This window comes from Ceratotherium simum, chromosome 29 (assembly GCF_057802395.1).
Source record: "Ceratotherium simum simum isolate JZ-2026a chromosome 29, ASM5780239v1, whole genome shotgun sequence".
Taxonomy (NCBI): domain Eukaryota; kingdom Metazoa; phylum Chordata; class Mammalia; order Perissodactyla; family Rhinocerotidae; genus Ceratotherium; species Ceratotherium simum.
In genome coordinates, this window is record NC_141928.1 from 33,093,521 (window position 1) to 33,116,885 (window position 23,365).

Genomic DNA, 23,365 nt, shown 5'->3' on the forward strand with positions numbered 1-23,365 from the left:
CATCATCTAGACATGAGCACCACCCGTGGAGGCTGCACAGCCTATTCTAGGACTTTGAGGCCAAGAGGCCAGAAAAAGAGTGAAAGAATGATCCCCACACTGTCCCAGTGAACTTTCTCAAGTCATCTCAGTGAGTAGTGAGGGTTTAAGCCTGACCGTGTAGCTCCGGGTGGTAGGGGTGGCCTCTGGCAAAATATTATATGATTTAACACAAACCAAGAATAGAGAGGTAACCATTCCCAGAGGGACAGGAAGGGATGGGAGGACAGGAAGCTCTTTAACGATCATTTTTCTGGTAAGTGACTTTTAGTGTCTTATATTTTGTTAGTGTAGCTTTGTTTGAATGTGAGCAAGTTGAGTCCTCCACAAAACTTATGCACTGGCAACACGTCAGACAAAGGATGTACCCCACCTCAATTTGTTTTTATCCAGAAAAAGATGTAAACCTTGGCATTGCCGTGGCCCAGAGACCTGAGACCATGGTTACTTGTACAATCGGTTAACACACACTTTTGAAACACAGGTCAACCAGTCTGTGTAGATTTCTTTCTAGCAATATGTTTGGGCAGTTCCTCTTGTCCTTCTCAACCATATCCCTTTCCAGCCCCAATACATCCGCAATCCACAGCCAGCGGGGTTCAGGAAAAGAAGCCTGGCTTCCATCCAGGTCCCCATCCAATGAAGTCAATGGTAAAAGAGGCCGGATTCTATCTTCTTCCTGGAATGTACACATGGAGTATTCTCCCTCTTCTGAACAAGTAAAAGAAAAAGCATCTATATTTTTAAAGTTATTAAACAAGAATGGTGTTTGTCACATTCAAATTCTTAGTTTGCATGTTTTTCTGCAAGGAACTACATCAAACAAATTAATCATACGTAAATCTAAATTTAGCAGTTTTTCCCCATCTTCATGAATGCCTAAATCATATTAGCAATATTCATTCAGATGACTCACGCTTTTGTCTGTTTTAATCTAGCTAAACTATTAGCTGAAATGCCCCAATCTGCAGAAACACACTCCCATATTTGAAACAGAAAAGGCTTTGAAGAGATTAGAACCACATTATCTTTCATTTTACCAGTTAACACCAAAGGAAGAAAAGAACTGTTTCGGCCAAATTAACCCCTTATTGTCACACTTAAATTATTGTTACACATTAATCCTCACACTAAGGCAGACAGACATTAAAATTCAGAATTGCATCTCAGGAACCCTTTAGGACAGATCATTTTTGTTGTATAAAAGGCACCAGGTGTCACGTCTCACGTATCAGTGTACGTTTATGGAGTGCCTACTGGGTGACTGCCCTGTGCTGGGAGCTGGAGACACAAAGGTCAGCGAATAAGACGTGCTTTCCTCCTTTCAGGACCTTGGCACCCGGTGGGGGAGTTAGTACAGTGTGGTAAGTCCTAGGACTGCAGGGTCACGGGGTGCCATCTATAAATTGTCCCAGAGCACCCCAACTTCCTCAACTCCTCTGCAACCTCTCTTGCTGAAGACAACATGGTCCACCAAAGAAGCCTCGAACTAACAAAGAAAATGGTTGACACGAACATTTATTTACAGAAATAAGTGAGGAGTAGGGGTGGAGGGGAGTTAGCCTGTCCCTGCTACAGGGAAATAAAAGAGTGTGAGTTGGCTCTCAGCACAGGTGCTCTGGGGAGAAGGTATACAGCTTTTGATGCAAGAGGAAGATCCAGAAAATTATCCTCGAATAATTGGGTTATTTTTTTTCCTTGCATTTCCAGAAAAACAAACCTCTTAATGTCATGTTTTGTAATCCAAATTCATTTGAAATCTTTTTTCTGAAAATGAATTAAAAATACTCACTTTGAAAAAAAAATTGACTCCCAAAGAACTTTGCTTGCCCGAGGATGACATACCTTGTTGGCAGCAACTTGCCATACTTTTCTCAAAAAAGAATCCAGAAAAGCCACACCCAATCTGTATTCTTGTCCATCTCATCTTGCTGACACGAGCTTGCTGATCCTCAAATGGAGAGAGGATTGTGAGGGTCACCCTGGTCCTTGCTCCCTCAAGGTGAGTCTCCTTCCCCAAAGCTTTCCTGCTAGTTCATCACCCTACTCATTCTTGTGGCATTTGGGTTTCTTGTGTAAAGTGTGTTCTTTCCATGGCTCATCTCCACGGCTGACTGCAGTTGGATCCAGTCTCCTGGAGCTTTCTGTCCTTCTCACAGGATAACTAGCTCACCCAGCACAAGTTGTGAGCGAGCACTCTCCTTTGAACTCTGAAGAATTTTTAACTGAGGGCCACATTGTTTCTTCTACCTATTCTCATCAATATTTCCATACGGATCCCCAAGCCAGAAGAGACTCATCCCTTACTTTTTTTTTTTGAGAAAGATCAGCCCTGAGCTAACATCCATGCCAATCCTCCTCTTTTTTGCTGAGGAAGATTGGCCCTGGGCTAACATCCGTGCCCATCTTCCTCTATTTTGTATGTGGGACACCGCCACAGCACGGCTTGATAAATGGTGTGTAAATCCATGCCCAGGATCCGAACCTGTGAACCCCGGGCCACTGAAGCAGAGGGGTGAACTTAACTGCTACACCACTGGGCTGGCCCCCACCCCTTTTTAAAATTAAATTTTTTTCTTTTTACTAATCCACATTAAAACAGTGTTGGCAAAGTCCTTAGTCTCGCTCTAAGGACAGCTGGCCAAACTGCTGCTCCACAAACAGTGGATGTTCAAAATCCACAACCATTGTTCAAAACTCTTCATCTACTCTAATCCTTACCTTCAAGGATTCCCCCATAGGAATGAACCAAGCACAATAACCCAAAACAATAAGAGAAAGGCCTGAGTTTTTAGCAAATGTAATTCTTAACATTGATGAGAAAGCATTCAGGAGCTAGTAGTTCTAACCACCAGCCAATAAGGATATGGTAAGCTTGCTTTATATATGAAAATTCCGATTTCCCTTGCCAAAATGGGATAGCTCAATTGGAAAGAAAAAATGGTGTTATCAGCCTATTTCTCTAAAAGAGATGTTTGGAGTGCTTTTGTACATTCTCCTCATGTATTGGGGAAGTATGTTGTAAATTTTGCAGGTTAGTTTCAGCACATGAGATGATTGTAGCTTTAAGATGCATTCGGCTGCAAATAACAGAATCCAGTCTCCCAGGGCCTTAAGCCATAAGGACGTTTAATATTCTCACCTAATAAGAAGTCTGGAGAAGGCAGTCTTAGCAGCACAATAATGTCGTCAAGGACCCAGACACTTGTCTATCCTTTTCTGCCATCTTTTGCCACTTCAATGCTACTGTAATTCAAATACAAGCCCTCACAGGGCTGCATTCAAAGCAGGAAGGTGGAGGCTGGGGTGAAAAGTTTTCCCCTTGTGAAGTTCTGTGTTTTTTCTCCAGGAAGAACAATTTCAGGAAGTCTCCCAGAAGACCTCTCCTTTTGTCTCATTGGCCAGATATGGGCCACAGGCCCACTCCTAGAACAATCACAGGCAAAGGGAAATGGGATAAACCCAATCGCAATTCATTCCGTTGTGGCTTAGGTGGGGGCCTATCTTTCTTGACTTCAAGGGCTCTCTACCCACCACCCAACCAAGATGGGGCTTTTTGTGTGTGTGTGAGAAAGATCGGCCCTGAGCTAACATCTGCCAATCCTCCTCTTTTTGCGGAGGAAGACTGGCCCTGGGCTCACATCCGTGCCCATCCTCCCCCACTTTATATGGGATGCCGCCACAGCATGGCTTGACAAGCGGTGCATCGGTGCGCACCCGGGATCCAAACCGGCGAACCCCAGGCCGCCGCAGTGAAGCGCACGCACTTAACTGCTTGCACCACCCGGCCAGCACCAAGATGGGGCTTCTGTTAGCCACAAAGAAGATATATGAGGATAGCTCATGAGCAAAATGTGAACAATGACTGTCCTATTGCTGGGGAAGTGATCAAGATTTTTAATATTCTTCCTGCTCTTCCCACTTTACATGATATTGAGAAATTGAAGCAACATGGAGATTTATTTTATTTAGATTAGATTTATTTAACCATATAGTCACATGGTTAAGTAGGTCATAGGAGCCTTTTGGAAACATACTGCTACAAGATTAACTATTTGGAAGTGTCAAAGGGCTTTTGAGAGGCTTAGCTTGTCAGATTCCTAGAGACCCATAAGATTGCATTCTCTTTCTGATCTGATAGGAAGTCTGAGCAACTGAACATGAAACATCATGGAAACAAAACTAACAATATTGTTGTTAGTTTCAAGGAAATACAGATATTTAAACTCAAATTGGACATGGGGATTAACCAGTTGACAACTGAAGGTTATGCTTTCTACCTATTATTGAACAGTCCTGAATTATTAATTTGGGGCACATGAAGAGCTTTTTATTTCTCTCCAAATTCACAATTTTGGAAAGTCGTCACATGAATTTTGATGTACACTATGAACCGTGCTATAAATTTCTGAAACTCTCTTTGGCATGCAAATCTTAATATGTCTGCATTAGAAAGTATTTTCCCGTCTGTATTCAGTTTCAAGAGAAAATTATGAAATTGAAATCAAATTATGTTCACTGAGAAAACTCAGTATCCCTGGAAATTTAGAAGTGAGTCTGACATGAATCCTAGGAAGATCTTGAAATTTCTAGCCATTGAGCGATGTTTGACAGTCCATCAGGAGCAGGAAACCTCCCTGGTCAACCAAGGAGGCTTAAAGAGATACTCACAGATAGAGGGCTTAGTGGTTACTCACCAGCTCTTCTCTGCTCCCAACTGCAAATGGCCAGAACCATGGCCCCCTCGACTGCAGGAGGGCCCAAAGTGCAGAGAGGTCTTTCACATACATGAAAGGGAAGGAGAACAGATTTTGGTGAATACTAGTAATATCTCCTTTACGGTCACAGGTTTATAGGTTTACAGGTCAGCGCTGGGTCCTAGGAAAAATTGGAAACAATGACCCTCCCTCTAGCTCTGTGCTCTGTTTTGTCACCTGATCTTTGAATCAGTACTTCTTATGCCCAGAGTCCCAAAAACTTTCTCATGAGTAAGCACCAGTCCTAATTTCTCTTTCTAAAGGAGCTTCAACATAGTACAAGAGTAGGGGTGAGGAGGGAATGCTGTGCCATCTCCCCATTCTGAGTCTTTTTTTCCCCTTTTTCATGATAAATTCACATATACCCATTTTTTTTCCAATCCTCGTTCAGATTGTCTGACTTGCTTACTGCTGTATCATAAAGTTACAGCCCAGTGCCTGGAACTCAGAAATGTGTTAATGAGTGGATAGATGGATGAATGGATGGATGGATGAGTGGATGGAGGGATGAATGACAGTTTCCTCTCCACCCACAGATGAAGCTCAAAGGGACCCTGTTTCCACTTTCTATTTACCCTCTGAACTTCTCCTGTCACCTTGATCCTAGTTGTAGTCCTTCTGTCTTGGATACCATTTTTGCCTCTTTTTTGGGCTCCTTTTGGATTTGGACATTGTTTGGGATTAATTATGGGGGTGTCAGAGTTTCAGTTTAGGGGCTGAAATCCTACCATTCAGACCTCTTCAGAGATTCCTAATTGAGGAATGTTCACGTGAGAACAATAACCAAATGGAAAATAAAATACCTTTTTATTAACTGATAAGTAAGCACCCAATTATCTCCCAGGGCAGAGATCTTTGTTAAGCCAAATCAGATTATGCCGTTTCGGCCTGGAAACCTAAAGAAGGCTTCCACCACTCAGGAGTGATGGAAAGATCTGGAACAGACCAGACGCAATTTATGCAGAGGCACAAATGTAGAAGAGAGAACAGCCTGGCCCTGACCCGGTGTACTACAATAAGGGGACTGTAATTGCAAAAGAGAGAACATCAGCTTAGAGACCATCCTCTAGTTAAACGTGTTTGGTAATTTCCCTGTGCTTTGAGTGCTTGAGTAATTAATTCCTCCTCCCTCAGGAAGAAGTTGTAAGAAAGGTAGAGGATGTGGGAGCAGCGGAAATGCTGCCTCCCCTGCAGGCCAAGATGGAAATGGAAGCAGAGCTGGCTGACCGTTCTCCATCTCCTCCTCCCCTCTTACATGACCAGCTCTTCGCTCTTCACCTTGAATGCCATCTTCACTTCCCCCTTTGCCCTTCTGTCTTTTCCCTGGGGTCACGCCCACTCCACTCCATGACAAACTGTCTCTAGAACTCCAATCTAGGCCAGTATGCTCACTCCACTACACCTGCTTGCTAGAGAGACAAGTTCAAACTCTAGGATTATTACTGCACTTTTGTATAAAGCCTCCCTTTTCTTTTCACACAAAACCTGCTATCTGTTAACATTGCTGTATAAATAAACTTCCTTTTGCCTACACATGGATTTCTGATCAAGTGGCCCACCACTGAAAATTCTTGGCAACCTGACCACAAGGAATGGCCTGTAACTAGATTCCACGGCTGAATGAGCGTCCCCATCTCCTTAACATATTTGCTATAAATAACAAAAAGTTCATCTAGAACAATGAAAAAAAATTTGGAAAAACAAAAAACTATGAAGGGTTGGCCATGATATAGACAATGTAGGAGGAGAGACTTTGGATGGAGCAAAATCAATATTCGCGTGCTAGCTTCTTTCTCTCAACCTCTCCTGCTGTCTCCCAATTATATGCCATCATTTCACCCATTCACCTTCACTTCTGCCAGCCTGAATAAGTGTGAATAGTCTCTGTCTATGCCATAAATATCAGCCTATTTAGACAATTTTCTGTTAGTTAACACAGATCTTCTTCATGTCCAACTAATAGCGCTGTTTATCTAATAGTTCTGTCAACAAAATTTTGGAATAGACAAATAGAGTGCAAAATGCCTCAAAGCATTCTCATTCCTACAGAAACTCTACAAGAAAAAAAACTGAAATGGTTAAAAGACTTATAAGTGGTGGTACAGACACTCCACCACAGAAGACAGCCAATAAGCACAGGAAAAGATGTTCCCCATTCTTAGTCATCAGGGAAATGCAAATTAAAACTGCATGGGATACTACCACACGTCCGCTAGAATGGCTAAATTTTTTTTTTAAACTGACCATACCAAGTGTTGGTGAGGATATGGAGCAGCTAGACTCTCATGCATTCCTGGTGGGAATGTAAAATGGTACAACCACTTTGAAAAACAAGTAGGCAGTGTCTTGAAAAATTAAACACACACCTATCATTTGATCACATCTAGCCATTCCACTCTTAGGTATTTATCCCAAGAAAAATGAGAACATATGTCTACATGAAGACCTGTACATGAATATTTATAGAGCTTTATTTGTAATAGTTAAAAACTGGAAACCACTGAAATGTCCATCAACAGCAAATGGATAAACACACTGAGGAATATCCATATAATGGAATACTACTCAGCAATGAAAAGGATGAATATGGATGAATCTCAAAATAATTATGCTGAGTGAAAGAAGCCAGACAAAAAAAAAAAAAAAAGAGTATGTATTGTATGATGCCATTTATGCAAAACTCTAGAAAATGCAAACTAATCCCTATGGTGACAGGAAGCAAACCAGTGTTACCTGGAGATGGGATGGGGTAAGGTAGGGAAAAAGAGTTGATAAAGATACAAAAAGAAACTTTTAGGGGTGATGGATATGTTCAATATCTTGATTGCAGTGATGGTTTCATGGGTGTATACATATGTCAAAACATCAAATATTATACGTTACAAATGTGCCCTTTATTATGTCAATTACATCTTAATAAAGTTGTTATTTTAAAAAGACCTATATAGCAGTTTTTGTACCAGCCAAAGATGAAAGAACTGGCTTGTGTCTTTTCATTAAGTTTCCAACTGCTCTCTGAAAGCTCTCTTTAGAGTGTAGGGCAGAAGAGAGGAGGGCTGAGTGGCTGGGTTACCTACCACACCACTGTGCTTTTATCTGTTGGTTTGTTTATAGTTTCTCTAAAGATTTCTTTCAAAAACGGCCAGGTTTAAGGGGAGGAAAAAAAGAAAAAAACGGAAAAAGTCTTTAAAATCTGCTGGATCATCTGATCTCTAATGCCTACCAGCTATAATATTTTAGGAATCTAAAGTTCTGTAAGTGAGTTTTGTAAATATACTGTATCTTTGATTTGAAGATGCCCTCAATTATAAAAGACACACGGTTATCTCTAGGTTTTAACAGCTTTTTAGGAGGAAAAAAAGCAAAAGCAATATATTAAAAGTACACATCGTAAAAGTCACTCCAGTTTCAAAAATATTAAGAAGTATGATTTAGAATCCTCACTGTAGCACGTGGTCCTAGGGTTGGTGAAAAGGATGTGCAGGGCCTGCCTTTGCAAACTCAAGGGGCCCAGTTGTGGTCTCAGCACCACAGCTAGTCTCAGGCACAGTCTCTTGAAAGAACAAGCCACACACTAAACCCTCAGACTTCACACTTAGCCAGGTTTTTCTCTTTGCCCAGAATCTGTAGAAGCCCCGATAGTAGGGTTGTTCTCAGAATCCATTATACCTTTTAAAAATGTAAATTGGTTTTCACTCATTTATTCATTCATTCAACAAAAATTTATTGAGAACCTGACACTGTTCTAGGCTCTGGGGATAGAGCAAGGAACAAGACAGCTGAGAGTCCCTGTCCTCGTAGAGATTATATTCTAGAAAAGGAACAGATTTTTTAAAAGTATACAAATAAAATAATACTATGGTTTCAGAGGACAACGAGTGCTATAAGAAGAAGCAAAGCTGTTCAAGAGTGTAGAAGCTGTGAGGGCTATTTCTGATAAGGTATCATGAAGGCTTCTCTGAAGAACTAACAGTTAAGTGGGGACATAAATGATATAACTGAGTAAGCTATGTAAATATTCAAAGTATAGGATGCCAGGCAGAAAGAACAGCACATGGCACAAGCTCCTGAGGTGGACATAAGCTTGGCCTGGTTGAGGAACAACAATAATGTCAATATGGCTGCAATGCAATGGGGGTGAGGGAGGAGAGTGGTTAGAGATGAGGCCGGAGAAGGAGGCCCTTTTAGGCCACAGTAAGGAGCTGGCATTTTATTCCAAGTATTATGAGAAGCCTTCGGAGAGTTGGAAAGTCTGAACTCTTCACTGAATTATCTTCTGGGTATGATGTTGGTATCAGCATTCTTATCTAATCTTCTGTACTGCAAACTCCTAGATTCCCTCTGTCACAACTACAGAATATAAAAGCACAAAGAAAACGGTTTTTGTGCTAGAAATCAAGGAAAAGGGACAGTCATATGCAACAGACTTAGGGGAGTTTCTGCAAGAAATGGTGCAGAAGGGACTAGTTTGAAAAAGTGGGCAATCCTACCTATTGCAACTCAGCCACAAGAAGGAACAACTCACCAAGAAGTGGCCTGGACACCTGCAGAACTCATCCATATACTCAGGGGCCTGGGCTGGAGGTGAGGGCAGAGCAAGGGCTGGTCTGCGGGTATATCTGGATGCACCCAACCACTCTGGGACAGTTTACCTGGTACTGGAGGTAACCCTATCTTACACTGCTCACAAAAACTAACTAGAAATGGTTTAAAGACTTAAATGTAAAATATGAAACCATAAAACTCCTAGAAGAAAATATAGAGAAAAAGCTTCTTGACATTGGTCTTGCCAAGAATTTTTTTGGATATGACACCAAAGCACAGGCAACAAAAGCAAAAATAAAAAAGTAGGACTACATCAAACTAAAAAGCTTCTACACAGCAAAGGAAACAATCAACAAAATGAAAAGTCAACCTATGAAATGGGAGAAAATATTCACAAACTGTATAGTTGCTAAGAGGTTAATATACAAAATATATAAGGAACACATACAATGGCAAAATACAATAGCAAAAAACGAACAATCCAATTTTAAAAATAAGCAGAAAACCTGAATAAACTTCTTTCCAAAGAAGACAAACAAATGGCCAACTAGTACATGAAAAAGTACTCAACATCACTAATCATCAAAGAAATGAAAATCAAAACCACAATGAAATATCACCTCACACCTGTTAAATGACTGTTATCAAAAGACAAGAGGTAACAAGTGTTGGCGAAGAAGTGGAGAAAAGAGAACCCTTGTACACTGCTGGTGGGAATGTGAACTGGTACAGCCACTATGTAAAACAGTATGGAGCTTCCTTAAAAAATTAAAAACAGAACTGCCATATTATCCAGCAATCCCACTTCTGGGTATACATCCAGAGGAACTGAAACCAGAATCTCAAAGAAATATTTGCACTCCCATATTCATTGCAGAATTATTCACGATTTCCAAGACATGGAAGCAATCTAAATGTCCATCAACAGATGAATAGACAAAGAAAGTGTGGTGTATACACACAATTGAATATTATTCAGCCTTAAAAGAGAAGGAAATCTTGCCATTTGTGACAACATGGATGAACCTGGAGAACGTTATGCTAAGTGAAATAAGCCAGACACAGAAAGACATGTACTGCATGATACCACTTACGTGAGGAATCTAAAATAGTCCAACTCATAGAAGAGAGAGTGGAATGGTGGTTTGCGGGGAGTGGGGCGGGCAGGAAACTGAAAGGTATTAGTGACACGGTACAAAGTTTCAGTTATATAAGATTAACAAGTCCTAGAGATCTATTGTACAGCATAGAGCCTAGAGTTAACAGTACTGTATTGTATAATTTAAAATTTGCTAAGATCTTATGTGGAATCATTGCTAAGATCTTATGTTAAATATTATTATCACACACAAAAAGTAATAAGAATGAAAGAGGGTGGGAGGAAACTTTTCTAGGTGATGACTATGTTTTTGTCATATATTGTGATGGTTTTATGGGGGTATACTTATCTCTAAATTCATCCAGTGGTATACATCAAATATGTACAGCTTTTATATGTCAAAAAATAAATAAATAGAAGCTAAATTAAATGGAAAAAAATTGTCCATATTTCCCTTCATTTGGATGTCACACAAATTTTGAGAGATTCTATCTTCACTTTCCATGTGAAACGATAAGAGACTATCTTAGGCCTCCTTATGTAAGAGTGTGCAAATGGAAACTTTACTACACTATAAAAATATACAAGATGAAAAGAAGGGATCAGTCTAGGAATCAGGGAAATATCTTCCTATAAAATATAGTTGCTGCCACAAATAAATTTTAGAAAATTTCCAAAAAGTTTTCACAAGATTCAAGAGGACCTTGAATCTACAAATCATGTAGTCATGAACAATAATGAAACAATTAATAAAAAAATAAAATGAAAAGATCTAGGTATATCTATTGGTTATAGTGAGTTTGATAAGTATGTCTGGGTTCCAAATTTCTGAACCCTGTCCTGCCAGCTCCTTTCAATACTGTTACTGGATACATACCCAGGTTCTTTACCCGCCACACAAGAGGGGCCAAATAAAACTGGAATGCCAGGCTTATGGCAAGGAAAGAGTTTTTATTTTGGGTGACGTCAGCCAGGAGACGAAAGCTCTCAAATTTGTCCCGTTTCCCTGAAAGATGGGAGGCAAGGGGTTTTAAAGGTTGTGAGGAGTGTAGCTGCTTGTAGGGAGAGGGAGCCTGTGGCCTTGCTGGTTGGCGCTTTCCCACCAGCCTGCGCTTGGCCCGTTGAGGCTGCTTGCAGGGAGGAGGAGGGCGAGATAAGGGGATCACAGGTGGGTGTCTCCGTGGTGGAGGGTGGATCCGGCGCCAGGAAGCCTAGGAGTTGAGGTCTGAGAAGCTTTGGCTTCTTGATATCAGTTTCCTTGTAACAAACCTCAAGAACTTGTAGTTAGCCAAAACTTCAGTGTGAGCCCAGCTTGAGGCCACCTGGGCTTTTAACAATTTGTAACTTCTATCTGCCTTGTGAAGTTCAGGGTTACAAAGGTTAAAAAAAAAACCCAATAGTTACATATGACTGTAACTTAGAGAAACAGGGCTAGAGGATGAGTGCTTTTGGTTTTAACTCCATACATTCCAGGTTTAATGTACGGGAACTGATATCAGGGCCGGTGTCAGTACCTTGGCACAGGCCACCCACCCCCAGAGCATGTGCACAAGCAAGAACTTATGGCAAAATCATCCCCAAGTCCTGATGTCATCTGTCCGTGTGACTTGGCCTAGATGAGGCATCTTCCCACCCGGGGGACTTCACTCTGGTTCCTGCTTAGCCTTCTAAGTGGAGGAAGCAAAGTTTTCAAGTGAGAGGAGGACCCAGAGTCCTCCTCCTACAGTGCCAGCTGCACGGGAGCAAAGAGAGAAGCAATTCAACAGGAAACATCTAAAAACAGAGATCCCCAAGACCGAGAGGCATGGGAGCATTTATCTTAACCCAGTTCTACTTCAGCTGTCTTTGTATCCTTTGGCCTCGGATAGACCTAACTCTTTCAGACCTCAGAGGAAAAAGCCTTGCGCGCCCCCTAGAAGATGGCGCGTGCGGCCTGCACTTCCCCACTCTTGTGCTCCTCGTGGGCTTTGCTGGAATCTGGAGACCCCCTTACCGCCTTGAGCATACACACTTCTCTTCTAGCACTTATTGCATTGTATTATTTGCTACAGCCTGTCTCTCCCTTGCCTGTGTGAGCCCTGAAGGAAACCAGAGTATGTCACCCCCAAAAGTGCCACTTTGGCGTAAAGATTATTTATTAAAGTTAAAGTTAAAGGCACCTAAACAACAACAGATGTAAAAAGGGCACTCTGACCTTCCTTTTTGTTCCTGAAAGCCCGAGACGAAGCTCCCATGTGAAAGATGTCCTCCCTACACCAGGAGGAAAGAAAAGTTCTCATCAGCAGAGACAGAAGATGAGGCTGAGAGAAATCTGTGCAAACAAACCTTGTGAAACTAACCCTTATCATCCCAGTCTCTTCTCCACCATTAACTGCCCTAAGCCAGTCCCTTTGAATTGTCACGTTTTCATAATTTGCTACTTTTGTCCCACTGAGTCTATAAGCGTTGGGCTCTAACTGCTGCTTTGGGTCTTCGTTTTCCTGTGGGGACTCCCATGCACATGAAAAAAATCTGAATGTTTTCTCCTGTTAATCTGCCTTAAATTGATTTAATTTTGAGGCCCAGCTGGAGACCCTAAGAGGGCAGAGGTAGAATTCTGCCTCCTACAGCCCCTTGAGGGAAAACACTGTCGACGTCGCTGGGTTTTCTCCATCCGTGGCAGCAGCGCCTGCAATCCAGTGGGGCCCTCAGCAACTGTATTTGTTGGAGGAAGGAAACCATCAGTGAGGAACAAAAGACGTTAACATTCCTGGGATGACTACATTTTATCTTGTAATGTTAAATTATTTCTCCTACTTTCTTTTCTGTTTTTTTCCCCTCCGTCACATATTATAATTAACAATTTATATGGTCCTTGCACATGCAATATGTCATTTAGTTCTCACAGTTCTGTTGGGAACAGATATCTGCCTGCCTTTGATAGATGGGAAAACTAACATTGAAACAGGTGAAGTGAGTTGTTCAAGGTCACATAGGCAGGAAGTAGGAGAATGAGGAAACTAAGCTAGGCTTTTCTTTTTTTTTTTTTAAACTTTTATTTTATTTTTTTTTCCCCCCAAAGCCCCAGTAGATAGTTGTATGTCATAGCTGCACATCCTTCTAGTTGCTGTATGTGGGACGCGGCCTCAGCATGGCCCGAGAAGCCGTGCGTCGGTGCGCACCCGGGATCCGAACCCGGGGCGCCAGCAGCTGAGCGCGCGCACTTAACCGCTAAGCCACAGGGCCGGCCCGAGCTAGGCTTTTCTGACTTCAGACTCGGTGATCTAATTTAGGCCACTTGACTGTTTTCCTTCGGATTTTTTGAGAGCTTTAGTCTTAGTTTAATTGTCTGCAATAGCACATGTGGACACACACACACACATATACACATGCACATAAATTGGCAAAACGAAGACAGCTTTCTCTGGCTCCCCCTTCTTCCTGTTTTGTAACTATGATCACGGATTGAAAAAGATTCCAACAAGATAACACTGGTTCTCAAACTTGATTGCATGTTGGAAATCACCTGGACCTCACCCCAATGATTCTGACTTCATTGGTCTAGAGGGGGCTCAGTATTCAGATGTTTAGTGTGCTGCCTAAGTTGGGAAGCACTGCAATACCGAAAAATGTAAAGAAAATGAAAAAAACTAATACCACCAGGCACATACAACCACCACCGTTAACCTTTTGATGACTTTCTCTTTTCATGGAAACACACACTCAGTGTTACAAAAACAGGGTGTCATACAAGTTGTTGTGTAACTTGGTTTCTTTACTCACATCCCACCCCCCACACCTTGTGTGTGTCGGCACATACACAGATTTTAATGTCTTTTTAGTATTCCATTGTATGAATGTAATACAATTGCTTAAAAAAATCTGCTACTGATGGAAGTTTATATATTTTTAAAAATTTTCTGTTAAAATCAGCACTGCAGTAAGCACCCTTGTACACACTTGTATACCACTAGGCTTATTTTATCACTACTATTTATTTCTCCAGTCTGATTTATGCTTCATTACAGTATTCTCTCCTCACCTAAATTAAGACAGGAAAGATGGAAGGAAGGGAAGAAAGAAGAAAGAAAGATATGAAAAGCAAGTTCAAGAAACAGAAAACCTGGCTCTCTTACATATTTCCTGGGCTAATTTTAGAGATGACACATATTGGAATGATGCCCTACTCAATGCTGACTTCCAAGCATGTCAGTGAGTGAGACAAGACAAAGTCCCTTTTCCTGGTTCCCCTATGACCCTTTTTCTGTAGCCCAAGGATGAACATTCAGGAGGCAACAAACCAGGGATTCTCCGGAGGTAGGTTTCTCAGCAGGTAGTCCATTAACCACAAGAGGTCACTAGGGGATAAAAAATCACTGCTTCTCTGAGCAAACTCGTCTTGGCTGAACCCATTAGTTTTCAAGGTGTTTGTTGGCGATGGCAGGAATCATAGGGACAGAGTGATGTGATAGGATACCAGTATTCTGGATTTACTATAGACATTAATTTGCGGCAAGTTGTAAAGGAAAACACTTCTTTTCTTAATCACACCACTAGCCACTATTTTAGGAATTATCTCGCCGTCATAGAAAACTTGAGGAAAGAGGAGTGGTTAAGCACATAGGCTTAGGAGTCATATGTACTGGGATCATAGCTCAGTGTGACCCTGAGCAAGTTACATAGGCTCTCCAAGCCTCCATTCCTCATCTGGAAAATGGTAGTGATGATGACGCTATCTATCAAATGAAACGGGTATGTAAAATGCTTGGTTCATGTTAAAGGCTAAAGAAATACTAGCTGCTTTTGTGTCTACAGTTGACATTGGAGGAGAGATGAGTTCAGTTTGGGACATTTTAAGTTAGAGGGGGTGGAACATCAAAATGAAGACAACAGCAAGAGCAGAGTGAAGCATCTGCAGTCATCCATAGCTTATGAGGGTATTCCTAGCCACACTCTCTCGGTTATGCAATCTGGCAACATATTTTGGGTTTTTTTCAGACAGATTTTATTTTATAAACAAAAAAGCATTTTTATGAGAACTTTCAGAAAAGGCTACTGTAGATGCAGATCAAGGAGAAAACATGAAGAAAAAGTACATGGGTAAAATGAAGTTGTGTCTATGAGATGCCAAAATATTTAAATGAAAAAATGAAAAATTTGGTAGGTTATCTGGCTGACATTTGGCATCAGGCACAATTTCTAAAAGGACTTTCATATTCACTTTTTCATCTTCATCACACGCCTGCTGCCCTTAACAATATTCCATTCAGCTAGTGTACTTAAGGTCCAAGCTTCATGGAGGAAGGTGAAATATTTTTACTCTTCTTCCTAATGAAAACACTTGAAGCACCTCCCCAAACACATTGCATTTTTTCCCCCAAAACAACTGGTTAGGAATCAATACACACAATTCTCTAATCAAAATGCTCTAGATTAGTGGGCACCTTTGACCATGTGGGCCACATTGGAGATATGGTTTTTTATTTTAGCAGTTACTCAATGATTGTACTTAATCTTCAGCAGTGACTAATGAACACTACAGGCTAGCACACGAATAATGTGCTTCACACAGAATAATAAACATTCATATTACATTATCAAATGACTGGCACTATGTTTTGAGAACTAAAAGTGTTTGCATTAGTCAGAGTACAAAGTGTAACAGAGATCCCAAAATACAACAACTTAAACTGGGTAGTAAGGTATTTCAGTCTCACTTAATATCCAGCAGGCAGGCAGACCAGAGCCGGCTTTATGGGTGTTTGACCTGTGTAGCCACACAGAGCTCCATGCTCAGAAGGGGCCAAAGCTTGGTTTAATGTGCCACTGTTGCCATCTAGAAATTCTTCATAATTTTATCTTTGAACTTGTGTTTTGTAAGTAAAGTCCAATGGGACAATGGAACATGCACACAAGCAGAGGAATACACAGGAAGTGTGTCTGCCATTCCTGGCACTCTATTTGCATATAGTGTTGGCAATGCTGTCTGAGCACAGAATTCCAGGGGGCCCACGGTGCACGGGATTTCAGGGAGACTTGAAGTGAGTATATGTTAAGTGTGTTATGTCTGTGACTAAGTAATGGGCTGGGGGAGGGCACTGACAGTCCTGGGAGGCCAAGCTTTCCATTTGAACCAGAACTTGCTTCTAATCCAGAAAGAAGACAGTGACTTCCTAAGAAATATGAACAAACGAGGAAACATCACATCCTTTCTTACTTGTGTTACTTCCCTGTACTAGCCAGCCACTTACACTGAAAATGACGACACAGAAAGAAAGGGAAACCTATACTTCCTTTTCCTTTTAGTCTTTCCTTACTCATCAGTAAGCTGTGAGAGTGTTAAGACAATATGTGTGTATCAAGAAGTGAAACAAAAACAGTTGAGTTAGTTTTGTGCAGAATTTCTACTCTTCTGGTAAGAATAAAATACCAAATGTATATGAACATATATGTATGAACTACAAAACACAAACTGTGTAATTTTGGTTATCTGCACATGAGTTAAATGCTCTTACCTGTGCATTTAAAACTGGCATTGCACAATATAAGGATAAATGGTAAAAATTCATATTAACGATCTAAATCTTAAATTTTCTTTACTTAGAACAACATTAAATAGCAACAAAAAATACCACGAGAAATCAAAAGAGAGAGAGAGAAATCAAAATCAACCATGGAAGAAGGAGAAAACTTTAAATTTTACTATCTTTAATGGCACTTTTCCCCTGCTTTTTGAAGAAGAGGCCCCACATTTTCATTTTGCACTGGGCCCCACAAATTGTAGCTGCCCCTGCTGCTGTCTTCAACATGTGGTTTCCACTTGTGGGTTCAGCGTGACTGCTTCGGCTTTTGTCATCTTCCAGCCAGTGAAGAGCTGGAGAAACACCAGGGAATTGAAGCACAATGCTTCATGGGCCCGCATCACTACACTCAAATCCCATCTGCCAGAGCTTAGTCACACAGCCACATCGAGCTGCAAGGCTGGCTGGGAAAGAGCTGTCGCTGTGCAGCTATATACCCAGCTAAAACTCTGTTACTTTAGAAGAAGGAGAAAATGGATATTGGGCAACAATTTGCGGGTGCCCACAGCATTCATTCAATTTGACCTAATATTTCCAGTCCTAGGACCTTATCTTAAGGAAATAACAGAAATATATAAAAAGTTTTAAGTATAAGGATATTCACTGCATCTCTTTTTATAATTACAGCAAAGAAATGAGACACAACCCAGATTTTCAAACAGAAACTGGTTGACTAAACAAAGGCCTGTCTATATTCTGGAAAATTGTAAACCCACTAAAAATTATGTTCTCAAAGGATATTTAGTGGTCTAGGAAAATGCTTAAGATGTAATGGTACATGAGACAAGCAGAATGCAAAACTCTACATATGATACAATTTCGATGCACTTTTTCAGCTACGTGGGTAATGTTGGGTTTATCACAGGGATCAAGGGAACAAGGCTGTAGACCTCACAGGGTAAATTTCTCATCGCTTACGTTTGGACCACAGCCCTGCAGGATCAGAAACTGGACTGCGTTTATAGACTCAGCACAGATTTGCCTCTTGGAATGAGACATTTTAATCAGAATCATAAGATAAATACATACATCAGGAAGGCAAGCTTACTCATCTACAACGAGATATAACAGTGACATGAACCACATATATATATATATATATATATATACTATATATATATATATATAGTATATATATATATATTATATATAGTATATATATATATAGTATATATATATATATTATATATAGTATATATATATATAGTATATATATATATATTATATATAGTATATATATATATAGTATATTATAGTATTACATTAGATGATAATACAGCATGGCCAAGGCAATTTCAGTCCAGTAACAAAGTAGATGGTTTTATTCTTAAGGGATTCTCCACGAGGATTTTTTGAGAAAAGCAGCCAGAGTGTGAAAACAACTACATTTTTCAGAGGGTTCTAAATGTCTCTCTGTAAAGGGTTACGGACAAATGAAGGCATAGAGCCTACGTCCTCTGGCCGTGTTCGAGAGTCCTGCAGCTGGTGAGCAGGAACAGAAGTTTTGACTTCCATTTCCTGTGGGGAAGAAATGTGGAGTGGCACAAGGGAGGGAGGATGGAGAAGATTCTGTTCTAAAGCGATGTCTGGGAGAACTTTGGAAGAGAGTGGAGATGGAGTTTGAGATTGTGACTCTGGAGTACTCATGAGGTATAGGATAAAAACAAAAGGAGATTTAAAGAAGCGTTGCTGTAGTTATGAGTCTGACTTTTGTTAATGTTCCTTGAGAAACATTAATAAATCTGAATTATTTGGTAATTGTTTTTGGTTATGTGACCTTGAGGGGACCCTGGAGTAAATAGTCCAGGGATACAAAAGTAATTAATGATTTTTAAATCTACGTTATATCAACAGTTTTAAAAAGTCATTTAAAAAATGGCCAGATTTTGGTAATATTCACCATTCATTCTTTTTTTGAAAGATGAAAAGATTTAATATATATATATATCCATTGAAGAAAAACTCTTAAGTACACTTAAGATAGTAGTCTTCAAACTGGGCCTACGTGTCTCCAAAAATAGTTTTGAGAAACTATGTACAACTTTGTACTTTAAATTAACATATATAATTTGTCATCATAAATGTAAATAGTTCCAAAGGCTGTACTATCCAATGCCCTGATATTGGTCACTCTTTTAAATATAAACAAGGGAATCTTAAATACTAAAGTGATTAAATACCCACTATCATCCATTAGAGAAAAATAAATGTAAAAGTTCAAAACATTTCCATTATTCTTTTCCACTTCCCTCACATGATTCTATCTAAATAGAATTATATATAATATATTTTTAGTCTTGATAGATATATTGATCACTATATCATACTTCTCTGCAACAAACTAAAAAACCTTTCTTAGTTTTCTGGAACCATAAGGCTCTAAGGCTACACTGCCCAGCACTGCAGCCACTAGCCACACGTGGCTATCAAGTGCTAGAAATGAGACTAGAGTAACTAAGGAACTAAATTTTTAATTATATTTTAGTTTTAAAATTTAAATTTAAACAGTTTTTTCAATTTTCTCCTAAAGATTTGATCTATTTGTTAGGTTTATTTCTAAGTATTTTATGTGGTTTGGTGCTCTTGAAAATTTCTTTTTAAAAGATACGTTTTCTGTTTGTTGATGGTATTTAAAAAGACAATTAGTTTTTGTATACTGATTTTATATCCAGCAATCTTGTTAAACTATGATTAGTTCTCATAATTATTCCATCCAGGTAGACAATCTTATCACCTACAAATAATGAACAATTTTGTTTCTTCATTTCTAAACTTTATACTTTTTATTCACTTTCTTGTCTTAATTCACTGGCTAGGACAATATTGAACAGAAGTGTTGATATCAGGGGCCCTTGTCTTATTCTATCCCAAACAAAATGCTTCCAATATTTTACTATTAACTATGATGCTTGCTATGGGTTTTTCATAGACACTTTTTTTTTTTTAATTTTTTTTTTTTAATTTTTTTTTTCCCCCAAAGCCCCAGTAGATAGTTGTATGTCACAGTTGCGCATCCTTCTAGTTGCTGTATGTGGGATGCAGCCTCAGCATGGCCGGAGAAGCGGTGCATCTGTGCATGCCCAGGATCCGAACCGCTAAGCCATGGGGCCGGCCCTCATAGACACTTTTATTAGATTAAGGATAGTTCCTTCTGTTGATAAAAAGTCTTGAATCATGAATTTTGTCTAACACCTTTTCATTAACAGATGATTATTTTCCTCCTTTAATCTGACAATATAATCACTTATATTATTTGATCTTCTCATGATAAACTAAGTTTGCACTCCTGAGATAAACCCATCTCATGGTCACTTTTACAAGTTATTGTATTCAACTAAGATTTCATTTAGAATTTTTCCATCTATGTTCGCTGAAGGGATTGGCTGTAATTTTCCTCTTTCAAACTGTGGAAATTAGTAAAAGAAACCTTAACTAAATTGGAGTGAGGAAAGCCTGTAGGGGGAGCTCTCACACCCTATCACACATTGTCAATTACACCAACCATGATGAGAGGGAGGCTTGTATCTTCTGCAGGAAGTAAAACTACAGGACTACTGCAGGAAGATTTCTCCTCCCACCTGGAAAATGAGAAATGCCGCAGCTCAGCCAATGAGAAAGCTTTGCCATCCTGAACTGCTACTTTCCCCCAGTGGACTTCCATTTAGAACAGCCCCTCCCTACTCCTCCTTTTCCTCTGTAAAGGCAGCTCCCCTCCTTTGGTTTCTGGATTTGCCTATGGTTTGCCATAGCATGCACATTCCGAATTGCAATTCTTTTGGCTAGTCCCTAATAAACTCATTTTGAGATAAATAACAGACAAATTTGCTTTTTAAGTTGACAATACTATTGTGTAAGTTTGGGTTTCAGGTTTATGTTAGTCTCATAAATATATTGGGTAGTGTCCCCTCCTTCTGTTCTCTGGAATAGTATTAAGTAAAATCAGAAGCATTTGCTTCATGATTAAAACAAACCAATAAATGTGTGTGGCCCTAGAATTTTCCTTGTGGTAACATCAACTTCAGTTTCTATTTCTTGAGTGGTTATTCTATTTCTTCTTGAGTCAATGTTGTTATATTATTTCAGTAATTGTCCATTTTAGTTAGGTTTTCAAATACGTGGGTAACAGGTTTCTTGATATCCTTGTCAACTTTTTAGTATCTTTTTTTATTCTTAACATTGATAAAGAAAAAAAAGTCAAAAGAAACAGTCTTGGCAGAGGGCTTGTCATTTTATTCGTTTTTTCAAAGAATCAACTTTTACCTCTATATTGTTTCATTTGTTTCTACTCATATCTTTTCTTTAGGTTTATTCTGTTTTTCAGTTTCAGTCTTTCTGCTCTTCTAATATAAGTATTTAAGGCAAAAAAAATTCTTTGAGTGCTATTTTGGCTGCATCCCCAAATATTCAATACAAATTATTTCCATTATTCAATGCAAAATATTTTCCAATTTCCATTATGATTTTTTCTTTGGTGTATGAATTAATCAGAAGTATGTTTCTTTATTTCCAAATACTTGGAGTTTTTCTAGTTATTTTTGTTATTGATTTCTTATTTACTCATATTGAGGCTTGTATAATATAGCAAGCCTCCAGAATTTCCCAAGATGTGTTTTATGGCCTGATATGTGGTCAATTTTTGTAAATGTTCTAAGTATACTAAAAATAATGTGTATTCGGCAGTTATTGGATGCATTAAGCCAAGCTTCATTATGCTGTTCAAACTTTTATATCCTTAAAAAATCACTAAGAAAGGTATAAATAAAATCTCCCATGATCCTGGGTTCATGTGTTTGTCCTTACAGTTTTTTTTTTAATGTAGTTTACAGTTCTATTATTAGTTGCATTAAGTATGAAGTAAAAGTTACTTGTTTTTGGTGAATAAATTCTCTTATCATTATGTAGTAATGCTTCTCTCTATTAACGCTTTTTGCCTTAAAATCTACTTTGAAGTTAGTATAGCTATGTAAGTTTATTTTGGTTAGTATTTGCCTGGCATAACTTTTCGCATTCTTTTACTTTGAAATTTTTTGACTCTTTACATTTTAGCTGTGTTGCTAATAATAAACAGAATTTTCTGACTTTTAAAAAATCTAGTATGGGGATATATTCATTGGAGATCTTAATCTATTTACATGTATCACGATTGAGATTTTTGTATTTATTTCTACCATCTAATTTTGCACTCTCTCTTCTTTTTTTCTTGTTTCTCTTTCTCTCCTTTCTTACCTTGTTTTGGACAGAATACTTCTTTTCTCCTCCTTCTTGAAGCATATTTTCACTGGGTGTAGCAGTTATTTTCTTTTATCACATTGATAACAGCCCAATTCCTTCTGTCTTCTATTGTTGCTATTGAGATGTCAGCTGTAAGTCTGACTGTGGCTCTTCAAAAGTCATGCTTTCTCTGATTACTTTTAAGATTTTTCACTTTGTCGTTGTTCTACAGTTTCACTATAAAGTATTTAGATGTACTTAAAATATTTGTCCTGTTTAGAATTCACTGGATTTCTTGAATCTGTGAATCGATGCTTCATCACTTTGGAAAGTTTGCAGCCATGCTCTTTTCAAATATTACTTCTGCTTGGTTTTTTCTCTTCTTCTGCTAATCTATGTATAGGTAGGTTAGAACCTCTCACTGATTACCCTATGTTTCTAACTCACTCTTCTGTATTTTTATCCTCCCTCTCACTCTGCTTTGTGCTGTATATTTCCTACTAATCTACCTTTCAGTTCATTAATTCTCTCTTTATCTGTGCTTAATCTGCTATTAAATTTATCTATCAAGTTCTTGATTTCAATTGTGTTTTTCAGTTCACTTGTCTGCTTATCTTTTAAGGTGTCTAGACACTGTATTTGGAAGTTTACTTGTAGAAATAATTTGGGGCCTAAGATAACATATTCTTCTTCCAGGAAAAGATTTTTTTGTGTGTGTGTGAGGAAGATCAGCCCTTGAGCTAACATCCATGCCAATCTTCCTCTTTTTACTGAGGAAGACCAGCCCTGAGCTAACATCTATTGCCAATCCTCCTCTTTTTTTTCCCTTTTTCTCCCCAAAGCCCCAGTGGATAGTTCTATGTCATAGTTGTACATCCTTCTACTTGCTGTATGTGGGATGCTGCCTCAGCATGGATGGACAAGCAGTGCATCGGTGCGCACCCGGGATCCGAACCCCGGGCCACCAGTAGCGGAGTGCATGCACTTAACCGCTAAGCCACAGGGCTGGCCCCTTGGAAAAGATTTTTAATTTGCTTCTATCAGATGCTTGGGGGTTTGGGGGGAGAGGGTCACATCAAAGCTATATCTAACCTGTACAAACAGCATTCCCATTTCCTCTATTATGCCTTATTAAATAATTGACTGTATCTGCA